We start from the raw sequence: 12,651 nt of genomic DNA, 5'->3' as shown, positions 1-12,651 counted from the left end.
TTACTCTTGCTAATTTCAACATCTGAAACTTTACCTATTATTTTTAATACCATGATCCTCAGATTCCATGAGCAATCGATTTTTGACAACCATTCCATACAAATGACCATTCTTATCCTGTAGACTCAGGATTCAGGATTCAGAAGTGCTGGATTGCTGGCATTAAGCCCTGGTGCTCTATGAATGAATAGGTCTTGAAGCACTTAGGTTTAAAGCATTCTGTGTATAGAGGTGGGCAAGTTCATGATACCAGCTCTGATAAGGAGGCTTTTGTGAGCTACCCTGGGAAGTAGGCTATTGTTTACAACACTGGAGCTTTGGGAGAATGCATTCTAAGTTTCAACCAACTGGCCGACCGTTTATAAACAGGGGCCCATCTGCATACATTTTCCATGCAGTCATGTTAAAAGAAGAGTGATGAAGAATTTCAAACACAGAACTCTGGTTCTTGGGATACGCTTCATATGTGAGTTTCCACCGTGACTTATGACAGACGTGATGTACCCAGCTAACATGGTACTTGTAAAGAAAGGCCAGGCGTGGTTTTTGCTATAATGCTCCTTTTTTCCCATAGTACACAGACCTACATTTTCTTCCATATTATATGTTTAAAGGTGAAATATATGTGCCAAGTAGAGAAAACTCAAGAAAAATGGAAAATATTGACATAATTCATGTTTCTGTGCCCGTTTCTGCGTGCCCAGCATGCAAGAGTGGTTGTGATGGACACAGTGGTCACATTTTTCACTGGACTTCATCCACCTTCATCCTTTATTCTGCCAGGTTTCCACTTTGTACATCATCGAAACATAGCCCAAGGATGTATTTCGGAATTAACCCTTAGGTTTCAATGATTCTCTTCAATCTTCCTCCAAGTTCTATCCAATGAAAATACTTCCTGCTTTTGTTATCATAGTTGCTGTTGCCCTTTTCTGCTGGATTTATATGTCCATGTGTACATTTCACGATTGTGATTGGAAAAGGCCACACCCAACTTGATAAGGTACAGACACTTAAGTATCACTCTTTGAAGGTCCTTAGAGGGTTTTGTTGTAGCATTCATTCCTGGGGAATGTTGACACTGGCGCTAGGAGTTCTGAGCCAATGGCAGCCTCACATACAACTGTGTTCAAGTCCAGCACTTAAACATAAGCCAGAAGAAGTTGGAACTATGGCAAACCGCATTTATAATATCGTTTGAGGGACAGCTGGGGTCAGGGCTAAATTTTAATTTATCAGATGCAGAGAGGCAACTCTTGCATAACAATAAGCACAGGCTATCTCACTGAATGGAAAATAACCACATTTTCACCTTGGAAAATATATTCTAAATAGGACAGTAATTGTTTTTAGGAAGCTATTCATGACTTCCTTTTTTTCCCCTCTACTTTCAAGAATCATCCAGGAATAAGGTAAACTTTTTATCATAATTTATACAATGTGGTAATTTTTTGAATAGTTTAGAATTTTTATAGCCTGATGACAGACCTGCCAAATTCCACACAGCCATTGTGCACTGGCAGGGAGATGGGCTGGGATGACCTGCTGGGTCCTCCACATCTCTGACGTCTGAGAGTCTTTGAAATACATCCCAGAGCTTAATTATGACAGCGGTCTTTATTATTCTGAGCCCTTAACAGCATACTTCATGGGAATAATGTAAGGAGAGAAGAGCTGGTGCCTTAGCAGTGGTCGACACAAGAATTGGAACAGGTGATTTCAGGGAGGAACTTCCCTTTTGCAGGCGGGTGGGAGGTCGGAGGAGGAGTGGTGGGTTAGGGAATAAGAGGGTTGCTGGCAGGAACTTATCAAACTAATTCTCAATCATTTGTCCACAGTCTGCCATAAACTAATTATGGATATACTTTTTGTAGAAATAACAACCATGTTCATTTTGACCCTTTGCATCGATCTAAGCAGGGTAGATGTCATTCCCATCCTGCACCACATGCAATCCCAGTCCCAGTATCTCTTCGGAATTGTTGTGCATGGGGACTGGAACATCAAGCACCAAGCTATTTTCAAAACTTTTTATTTTTAAATAAATGTAAACTTACAGAGCAGTTGCAACTATAGACAGAGAAACCACAGGACAACTCTTAAGAAATTCGCTCTGGTACAATACCTCTAACTAAAACTGCACACTCTTTTCCGTCTCACCAGCCTTTCCTCCAATGTCCTTCACTGTTCCAGGATCCAGTGCAGGTGCCACACTGCATTTAGTTGCAGGGTCTCCATAGCCTCCTCCCATCTGTGACCTTCCCTCGGTCTTTCCTTGTTGTTCACGACCTTGACACTTTTGAAGGGTACCGGTCAATTACCTTGTCAGGTGTCTCTCATTTTGGGATTGTGTGATGTTTTGACAAGTTGGAGCTATGGCTTTTGGGAGAGAATATCACAGAGATGGTGTAGCCTTCCTGGTGCATCGTATCCTGAGATGCAGGGCATCAGTGTCCCACTACTGGTGATGTCACCTTAATCAAGGTGGGGTCTGCTAAGTCAGCAACATAGAACGTATTCCACTTCTGTGAATGGGGCCTGGGTTAGCAAAAGAACTTAGCTAAACTCGTGTTAACTATTAGTTTAGAAGACATACAGTTTAAACTGCATGTATGGGCCTTGAGTAAGTATTCAGTGCTTTGAATCATTGGCTGGGCTTGTGAGATTCATTTCAGTGCTCTGTGATTTGCGGCCAGCATGGTGGATATAGGTCTGAACACATCTCTGGTAATGCTGTGGCTGTGTGTAGCCATCAGTGAGTCAAGCCCTGACCTCCCTTTGCCTTGGTCTTAACTCTGAGGCTGAAGGATAGTCCATTGGTGAGCACTACACACAACAGCCCCCCTAAAGGAAGGAGCACTGATCCAGTTACCACCTCAGGAGTTGTCTTTTTTATCTGCCTGTGCCACATTTATCTTCTTTTCCCCTTAACCCTGCGAGATAGGAAAATCAGAAAGAGTGTCATCTTCATTCCATAAATTGAAAACAAAACCAAACCCACCCAAAACTGATGAACCGATGCTGAGAAAAGTTCAAGGACTTGCCAGGGTTCTGTGGCCGTGGCAGTGCAGCATCAGTGATGGGACCCAGGTTCTCTGATGCTTAGTCCACTGACCTGCCCGGACACTCAGTGCACTCCAGCAGGAGAGGCTGGGCTGCTGCAGGTCCAGAGCCGTCCAGCACATACGCAGGTGGCTCCAACTCTGAATTTATTACCAAGTTATTATGAAAGCCAAGGAACGTTAGTTAATCACTCTTGTTTCTCCACTTGGTGATTGTTATTTCAGGAATAAAATATTCCTGGGGTTTACTTCTAATTTAATGCCAAGATGCAAATTGTGCCTCACCTGTTTCACCTGAGGTGTTATTTATGCCCAAATTACACCTCCTAGATGAGGACCCATTGTGCATGTTTCCTCCTTTGGAAATTAAATATAATAATAGTAATCAGCTGCATACAAAGCAATTGTAGGGGGTGGGAAAGGCTCAAAATTTGTAACAGCTCAGGAAAAACCATCATCAGGGAAAAGCGCTATGGAAATGCTCAATGCAGACGTAAGAATTATGACATCTCTGCCAATTCACCACCAGAGGCCAGGGTAACACAAATGCATGGTAAACGTGAACTTCGTTCAACAAATATATATTGGCTACATGTAACGTCAGAGTCTAAAGCTAGAGGGGGTTTTATATAACAATAACCGCAGCTAAAACTTTTGAATAGACAATTTTTTAAGAACAGCTTTAGGTTTATAGCCATATTGAGCAGCAGGTACAGAAATTTCCCGTATGTCCTCTGCCCGCACCCTGATCCCAGCAGCCTCCCGCGTTATGAGCATCCTTCACTAGAGTAGTACATCTGCTGGAACTGATGAGCCTACACTGACGTGTCATTATCACCGGTGGGTTACGTTAGAATTCACTCTTGGTGTGCGTTCTGTGGGTTTGAACAAATGTATAATGACATGCAGCCACCATTATAGTATCATCCAGAGTCCTTTCACTGCCCTAAACATCCTCTGCTCTGTCTGTTCATCCCTCACTCCCCTAACTCCTGGCCATCACGGGTCTTCTTCCTGTCACCACACTTTTACCTTTTCCAGAATGTCATATCGTTGGAATTGTACAGTGTGCAGCCTTTTCACACTGGCTGCTTTCGCTTAGTGATACCCGTTTACATTTCTTCTATGTCTTTTCATGCCTTGATAGCTTATTTCCTTTTAGCACTAAATAATATTCCATTATGTGAGTGTACCACAGTTTTTCTTTTTTTAAAAATCTATTCACCTACTGAAGGACATCTTAGCTACTTGCAGATTTCGGCAATTATGAATAAAGCTGTTATAAACCTTCGTGTGCAGGTTTTGTGTGGACATAAGTTTTCAACTCCTTTGGGTAAACACCAGGGAGTGTGACTGCTGAATCGTATGTTAAGAGAACATCCAGCTTCGTAGAAATAGCCAAAGTGTCTCCCACTTTGTGTACCCCCCCAGCAATAAATGAGCGTTCCTGTTGCTCTAATCCTCTCTAGCATTTGGTGCTGTCAGTACTCTGGACTGCGGCCATTCTAATATGTGTGCAGTGGTATCTCATTTTGCTAGAAGCTCTTGAGGGCTTACTATGTACCGGACACTGGACCAAGCATGATAAATGAGGATCTCATTTAATCCTTGCAAAAATCCTAAGAAGTGAGTGCTATGATTTCGTCTTTCCCCCTTACAGAGAAGTAAGGAGAAGCTCAGAGAGGCTACATAACTTACCCATGGTCCCATAAACAGCGAGCACAAAGCCACGTGGGCCGAGGAGCTCCTGTGGAATGTGCAGCAGCTGATCTTGGACAGTGCAGTTCCTCCACACGCCCCTTTTACAAGGACCTTGACTCCAGATCTCTGAAGGGCTCCCTGGAAGTCACAGCTGATTAGGGGCAGGAAGAGAACCGATCTTTGTCTGCCCTGCCCAACTTCTTAGCCATCAGTCATGTGGAGACTGGCCTCCGATATAATGTGTGCAGTTCAGGATACTGATGAATCTTGATATATGACAGCTATTCCAAGGTTCTCAAACCCAGTGCTTATTTTGAATGTATTTAATTTAATGCTCAGATGAGAGACGGAAGACCTCTCTTGACTGCAACATAAACTTAGCATCGCCTTGCTATCTGCTTGCAATATGCTTTCTGCCCCGCACACGAACACCAGGCACAGATGAGCCTCTGTGTTATTACGGGACCTCCCTCCAATGCTAACTGTTTTCTTAGGTAGTTTCCATTCCCAGCTCTATGGTACCCGTGGTGTTTCTGATTTTTTCCTACGTGATAGAGAATTCTTAGAACATCAGTTCCAAGCCAGTTCAATTTTGTAAACAAATGTTAGACATAAGAAGGTGACGTTTGTGGATTTTTTTCAGTTGAGGTGGCTGTAATTCCAAAAATGTCAAGAATCATAGAATTGCTCATTCAAATAAGGAAAATCATTTGTTTCTAACTTGAATTAGAGAATACTAGAAAAGCACCAACTGACTGACTTCTACAGATTTCCTGTAGAATGCCTTGCTGTTGTCAATAGGATGGAGATTCTGTTCTTGGAAAGAGGAGAACGTGTAAAACTGACGGCAGAGTCAGGGTGAAAGAGGCCAGTGCAGGCCGTTATACTCTTTACGTGCGGAGGTGCTGTGAGCAGGCTCTGTGGGACTCTGGAGCCCTGTGATGCCATCCTGATGGGACCACTGAACCCCCCGTGCAGCACGGTTCACAGAACAGGGGTGGAGCTGGAGCAGGCGGGGGATGGGCTGGTGCAGGGGCTGAGGGGGGTCGGGGAGGGGTGTGAGCCTCACTCCACCAGGCGGTAGAGGTGGGGCTGACGGGCCCTTAGCACCTCCTGTGGACTTGCTTTAGCTGCATTCTCCTGTTTTCTGTTCATGGGCTACAAACGCCTTCACAGTGACCTTAGTAAGAAATACTCTCACACAACATTGTAAAGCAACTATATTCCAGTAAAAATTAATTTAAAAAAAGAAATACTGATTCATATTTTTAGATGACCATTTACAAATTCACAAAGCCTTATTCCCTTTACCTTGATGAACTAAATTATCCACTTCCACCCCCATAAATGGTGTTGTATTTCTATTTCCCTACTTTGGGTTAGGTTTCGTGAGTCTTAAATTTCACAACAGAAAACCATGAAGCTCAGTCCTCACTTTCGACAGAAAGCTCAAGTTTGAACCGAGGACCTAACTTTGTTGGTTCAGAAACGTACTGTTTTTTCTCTTAGTTCCACCACTGGGTACAGTGGACTGCAAACACCCTGGACATGGTCCTCCTCTCAAGGGCTCATGTGCTCACGGGGTGTAAAGCACATAACTATGTGGTAAGTGTGTATGACGTGTTAGGATGTGCAGGGGACGGAGGGCTTCATTTACCTGCAGGTGGTTGGGGAAGGTTTTCCGGAGGAAACTACCACGTACTGTCCCTATCTCTCCCCAGCGCCCCCTGGTGATTCACAAGTCACCTTTGTCGTTTCCCGCATGGAGGCCCCTTCTCACTTGTCAGTAGTAACATCCTGAGGCATCAATATCCTCAGCACACTTTGGACACTGGTGCAAAGGACAAGGAGGTCACCGATGGCATTTGCAGTGGGAATGAAATCCGGGGCGCATTTTAGAAACGGGGCTCCGTGGAGAACGGATGCTGGGGCCTGGAGTGAAATGACCGTGAGCGCTTGAACCCATGAGGGTGTCACAGCTGCTCAGGCAGAGAGCCCTGAGAACTCAGCCAAGCCTCTGGCACAGGAGGGGCAGCGAGGGGGTGGATTCAGATACATCTTGGATGTGAGAAGTGAAGGAGAGAAGTCAGGGATGGCTTGTCTCTTACAAGGTGCGTGAACCAAGTCCTGGATTCCATCCGAGGGAACCGCAGGCCTTCTCGTTGGGACCACTCTGTAGAGCATGGAGTAACCCGCAGCGATCGTGCTTGTGTTTAATATTTCTGATGGGCTCAGCTTCCCGGTTGACTTCCACCTGTTTATTTTGCTCTCTTCTTCATTTGACCACAAGCACTTTGGTCACCAGGAGTTTTCTTTTTGCCTTTGTACTTATGTTTGTTTTACATGGCGTAAACAATGGGTGCTAAATACAAGCGACCTGCCATTTTCTGATTGGTCAGGATCCCGAAAAGGACATCAAAGCTGTCCTCTTAAGAGGCTCTGTGGATTTAGTCTGTTGATTTAAATGCTTTAGAAGGAGGGAGAGCAATTTCCGAAAGCCGCAGGACCCATCTGAGTTAGCACTGATTTCAGATTTATTTGCTTTTAGCGGCTTCACGTCATACCCAGCACCCTATCCTAGATAGTCGAAATGTGCCTTTTCCGGTTTTTTTTGAGACTAGAACAGCACAAGTGTAGGTGTTAGATATGACTGACATGGCAGATGGTGTGACTTTGGGGGTCAATATTGAAACACCTTGAAACTCAAATGCACTGCAGCTGTAGCTCGTGGCCAAACTGTTCAGAGAAAAGTGTTTGCTTACGCACTGCCAGTGTGGTGTCATTCTCAGCATGTGGCTTGTGAAGTCAGGAGGCCAGCAATTCTACAGCAGAGAAGGGCACGGGGACGGAGAATCCCAGACTGATGGGTAAGAATGAGTTGCACAGATTACAATGGACAGAAGGAAAGTTTCTCAGGGATGCTGCAAACTGGGGAAAGGAGTGTAGAATTCTTCTGGGGAAAAAAAGTAACAAGGAATGGAAGTCACATCAATTCCTAGTGAGAACCAGCTCTGAGTGTGTCATTAGAAGAAAGAAGAAACTGAACCCACCTCCTCACAAATCGTAAAATAGAGGTTGTAACTTGCAAAATCGCCACTAGAGGGCTTGCTTCATCTATAAAGAAAATTTTCCCTTGGAAACCCGGGGAATTTTCCAAAAGGCTCTTGAGCACATCTCAAAGGGTGGCGGGGATTAGGGTGGCGGGGGGAGGGGAAGAAAAGGGCAGCCTGAGATAAGAGGCTTCTATCCTTGGGTAACAACTGGGGGAGGTGTGGGTCTCAGCATGAAGTCACTGCGGCTTACGAGGCTGGTTTTTCCTGATTGTTGTGGCCTCAGTATACACAGCACATATTCCAGGGACAAATTCAAGACTACTTACTCCAACCTAAGTCTTCTATGGGGGGACACAGATCTGGCGAACGCTCCACTGTGCTCCACAGGGCCTGTCCACCTAAGACGGGGCAGGAACCACAGTGGATACAGGCGTCTTCCTGGGTCGGGAAACTGCTCTTCGGGCACAGAGAATAGGGGGCCACAGAGTTCGTGTCTGGCCAACTCAACATCATAGAGAGGCTAAAATAGAGACCTGAGGGATAAAAGCAAAAATGGAGAGAGATGATTAAAAAAAGAACATTTGACAGACAATGTAAAATTCCAGCTTCTTCCACAGAAAGCAAAATATTCCCAGAAAGGAGCAAATTCCCAGCGATAGGGGGAGTCGGAACTCAAATAAGAGCTGCAATTGTAGGCATTCTTTGTTGGTAATCCCTCCATTCTTATAACATTTTCCAGATCTGCCATTGCATGAACTACGTAACTGACAAATCTTCAACTCACATTATATTTAAGTGGTTTCCCCCATCACTTCTCACAGTTAAAAATACATCACATAAATTACTATCCTGCCTAGTGAAATATGCAATGACTCTGTTGTCTGCCGTTTATTTCTAAAACATTTTGGCACTCTCCGCGGAAGTCTTCTTCTCAGTTACGGCAGGGGACTTTTTTTCAGTTTTACTTTGTTATTAAGTACAGCATCACAGAGACCCACGGATGGTATCATGGCTGGGGTGTGATGGAGGGGACTGATGGCTACATGCAGAGGCAGGAGAGGAAGCTGGGCCAGTCACACAGTGACAACGAGATGTAGGCTTGTCCCCTTCACTTGCCAGTCCCTGGGGATTTTGCTGCTTTGGGACCTGGCTGGAACTCACCCAGCTCAGAGGGCCCCAGAATCTGGGTAGGAATCATCCTGAAGAGCTCCGCACTCACCCGATGAGAAGCAGCAGCTGCTGTAGGAAGGCAGGGGAGAACCTGCCGCCCCCCACCGTCCCTGCCCAGGATCCCCCAGTGAGGACGGGGCTGAGCAGTGCTTTCTTCCCAGCAGGTGTCACTGTGGAATTATTAAAATAGGGAGAAGAAAAGGAGCTGCGTGTTAGCTAGCTGAGCCGCAAATCAAAGACCTTGAACCAAAATTGTACCCAGGCTACGTAGCAATGACACGGAGGAATCAGAAACACTCCCTCCGCTGACTCCGAGGCTGAGAATCTGCAGTGACTGTTGTCTTTGATCTCTTTAGTTCACCTGGCTTTTCAAGTTTTAAGAAACACAATCGTCCATACGGACATTAACAAGGTAGATATCTACAGTTCACAGTGTCAGTAACCATATAAGTGTTTCTCCCATTTGCTGGCTGTCTGGAGAGGTGTTTTGTTTGTTTCTTAATGAGGAGGGGTAAGATGTTATAGAAAGAACTCAGGAATCTAAAGCTCTCGGTTCAGATTCTTGCTTCTCCACCCCATGTGTGTGTTACTTTGGACAATTTACATAATTTAGAGCTTTCAAGCTCAGTTCCATGACAGGGTAATTGCGAAGGTTAAATAAAATAATATTCATGAAAGCACCTCTTATGGTTAGTTAAATCTGAATCCAGATGCATCACTGAAATACTCTTTAGATTTCATTATTATCTTAATATTTTAATTTCATTTTGAATAGATTCTGTTCATACATTATTACCCATGTACAAATTATAACCTCTAGGAAGATAACCTGCTTTTCTCATCTGGGTTCCAATGCCTACTGACCGTCTCTGCTCAGACGTCCTGCTTGGACACAAATGCAAAATCATTATCTGTATGGTCCAGTGTCCTTTCTGCTCTCTTTATTCCATTTGCTGGTGCTGTCCCCTTTCCCTGGCCTTGAACTGTTGGGATCACCTCAACTTGTCCTTAATCACGGTCCTCCATTTCCAAACAGGTCCCTGAACCGGCAATATCGTTTTCAAAGGCTGCACCATCTCCTTTGTCTGCTGCTTTTTCGCATTGCTTGTTGGCAGGATTACTAGTCTGGTTTCCTATCTCAGTGGCTCTTGAGTAGCTGGGGAGGTCTCCCCAGACAACAATTCCAACCCCCCCGGATCCATGTCTTCAGAGTTGTAGAGTGTAGGGGCCCAGGAGGACATGGCTTTGACATACACTCCGGATTTTGTTGGGGACCATGGTCACATACACCTCTGACTTCAAGTCAGTTCTACCTTTAAATCCAAAAGGCACTCACTCGTAGAATGCTCTTCTTAAAGACATATTTTTATTTTGTTCTTTCCCTGCTATGCACCTTCGGGTTTCCCATTTCATAGAGAATGGGCTTAATGTCATAGTCAGGGGACATCACTATGTAGTAAAGTGCCTGGCACCTGGTGTGAGTTTACTTACAATAGACACCTCTCCGTGGTCGCCTGGATCACAACCAGTTCCCCTTCTCCGGGGACGGTCTTGATACATAGGAGGGCTACTGGCACTGCCCCTTGGCCACAGCTGTTGATGCAGAGGGAAGGCTTCTGATCCAATGGGTGTGGAAAGATGCTATTGCCAAGGAAAGGAGATCTGTAACGCAGAGACACTGGGATCTGAAGTCATGGACACTGGGTCCCGTGAATGGCAATCCCTCCCCTTAAGAACCCTGGCTGGCACGGCTCCCGGACTCAGCCGGGTTCTGCCCACTAGGTCGGCCCCTCAGGATATCCTAACATTCCCTCAATTACCGTGACATCCCCCAATAACTAGTCTTTTTTTTTTTTTTCCTAAGTCACCCAGAGTCAATCTCTCTTGTTAGGAAATGACAGATATAATCTGATACATTATTGGAGATTTAATCTGTTCATGATATAGTGCCAATCATGTTATTTCTCACAATTCCCTGAGAAAGTTCTTCTCTAAAACCCAACAGTTCTCCTATAAATGTCACTTTTCTATGTGGAATTTCCTCTCCTCCCTGTAACTCATCTCTCAAAGCCTTTCTGTCCCAGCTCCTTCCTGAAACTTCTTTAGTGGTCAACGGTCTCTCATTCCTCTGAGCTCTTACACCACTGCTGGTACAAACCATTCGCTGAACATGCATCACACCTGGGTGTAGATTGCCATTTATCTTTTCACTTGTAAATGATGCATCTTCCCAATTAGTTGCAAGCCACTTGGAAGCAGGGAACAAATCTTGAATTTGTTTTAAAATGTTTTTCTCTTTAATGCTTACATGCTTCTATGCTACTTTTATTCCTAATGCTTATTGTTTAAATGTTCCTCCTGTACCATATCATGTCTTATAAATATTTATTGAATTAATGGAGGAAATGTATACCTGTTTAAACTTATAATGAAAGAGAGCTGGGGATAATAGTATTTGTTTTTCCAAAAATGCTTCCAATTATCCATTCCCTCATCAGTTCACATGCAGCAGGGAAATGCAACAGTCCCTTTGTAGCACGTCTGCTCCGTAATTGCTCCTGTCAGGGTGATTAATGGATAGGGCTTTGTGACCAGGAACCTCTATGGTGACCCAGTGGTCAGCAGAGGCCACTTGTCTCTGATATTTCTATCCCTGCATGAGGTTTTTTTAAAAAACGAAGTTATGGCTTTGGAAAGTAACTAAGGTTGCATTATGGTACATTTGCATACATATTCCCAGAGCCTGTCCGTAGCTAATTGCATCCAGGCAGGAGGCTTGATTTGCTTCCCAGGCCCTTCTGACTGGGACTTGAGCCAGTCCCTCCAGGCTGAAGGCAGGCCACTGCCTGGGGCCAAAGGTCTTTTCTTCCTTGGGGCTGCCCTCTGCATGGGCCCGCCTGGCCTGCTGACATCTCAGGCTGAGGCTCTGCTCTGGTCCTGCAGGGCAAGGCTGGACAGGGCTGGGGATGGGAGGCTGCAGAGGCTGATGGGAATCGGGGTCCCCCACTCCACCAGCATTGACTTAAGGTCCAGTCACCCAAGGTTAAAGGGCTCTCCACCCTGACATGTACACCCTTCATATTGCTGCTGTGAGTGACCTTGTTTCTCTTCTTCCGAGACCCTAAAGTTGCTCTAGGCTACAACTGCCTCCTGGTGACTTGATGGAAAGTAACAGCTCTTCCCCAAGGAGGAAAATAGCAGTGGCTGGAGCTAAGGGTGGAAGGCTATCTGAGTTCTGGGAGCAGAGAAGGTGTGGCTTTGGAGGGTGACACTCGGAGACTGTGCTCCCTGGGAAAGCCTGAGGGCTGTCAGCCGATGCTCTTCCTGTTCCACCTGCCAGTCAGGGTTCCAGGTCCCTGGGAGCTGCTGGTGTACTGGTCCTAGCAAAGCAGTATTAGTGTACCAGGTGCATAACTCAGTGATGCTGTGCGGGGTTATACATATTCAGTGGATGTTCCCACTTAATCCTCACAACAACCACACAAGGCAGGGACTCTTATTAATCCCATTTTGCAGTGGCAGAAACTAAGGCACAGAGAAGTTAAGTAACTTGTCCAAAGTTGCACAGCTCCTATTCTTATAATAAGTATTCTTATAAGAATAACAAGAATTCTTATAAGAATAATGAATACTCCTGTAGGTACTCTTCCTAGTTAACTCTTTCC

Source organism: Tursiops truncatus, chromosome 14 (genome assembly GCF_011762595.2).
Source record: "Tursiops truncatus isolate mTurTru1 chromosome 14, mTurTru1.mat.Y, whole genome shotgun sequence".
NCBI lineage: Eukaryota > Metazoa > Chordata > Mammalia > Artiodactyla > Delphinidae > Tursiops > Tursiops truncatus.
This window is presented reverse-complemented; position numbering follows the sequence as displayed.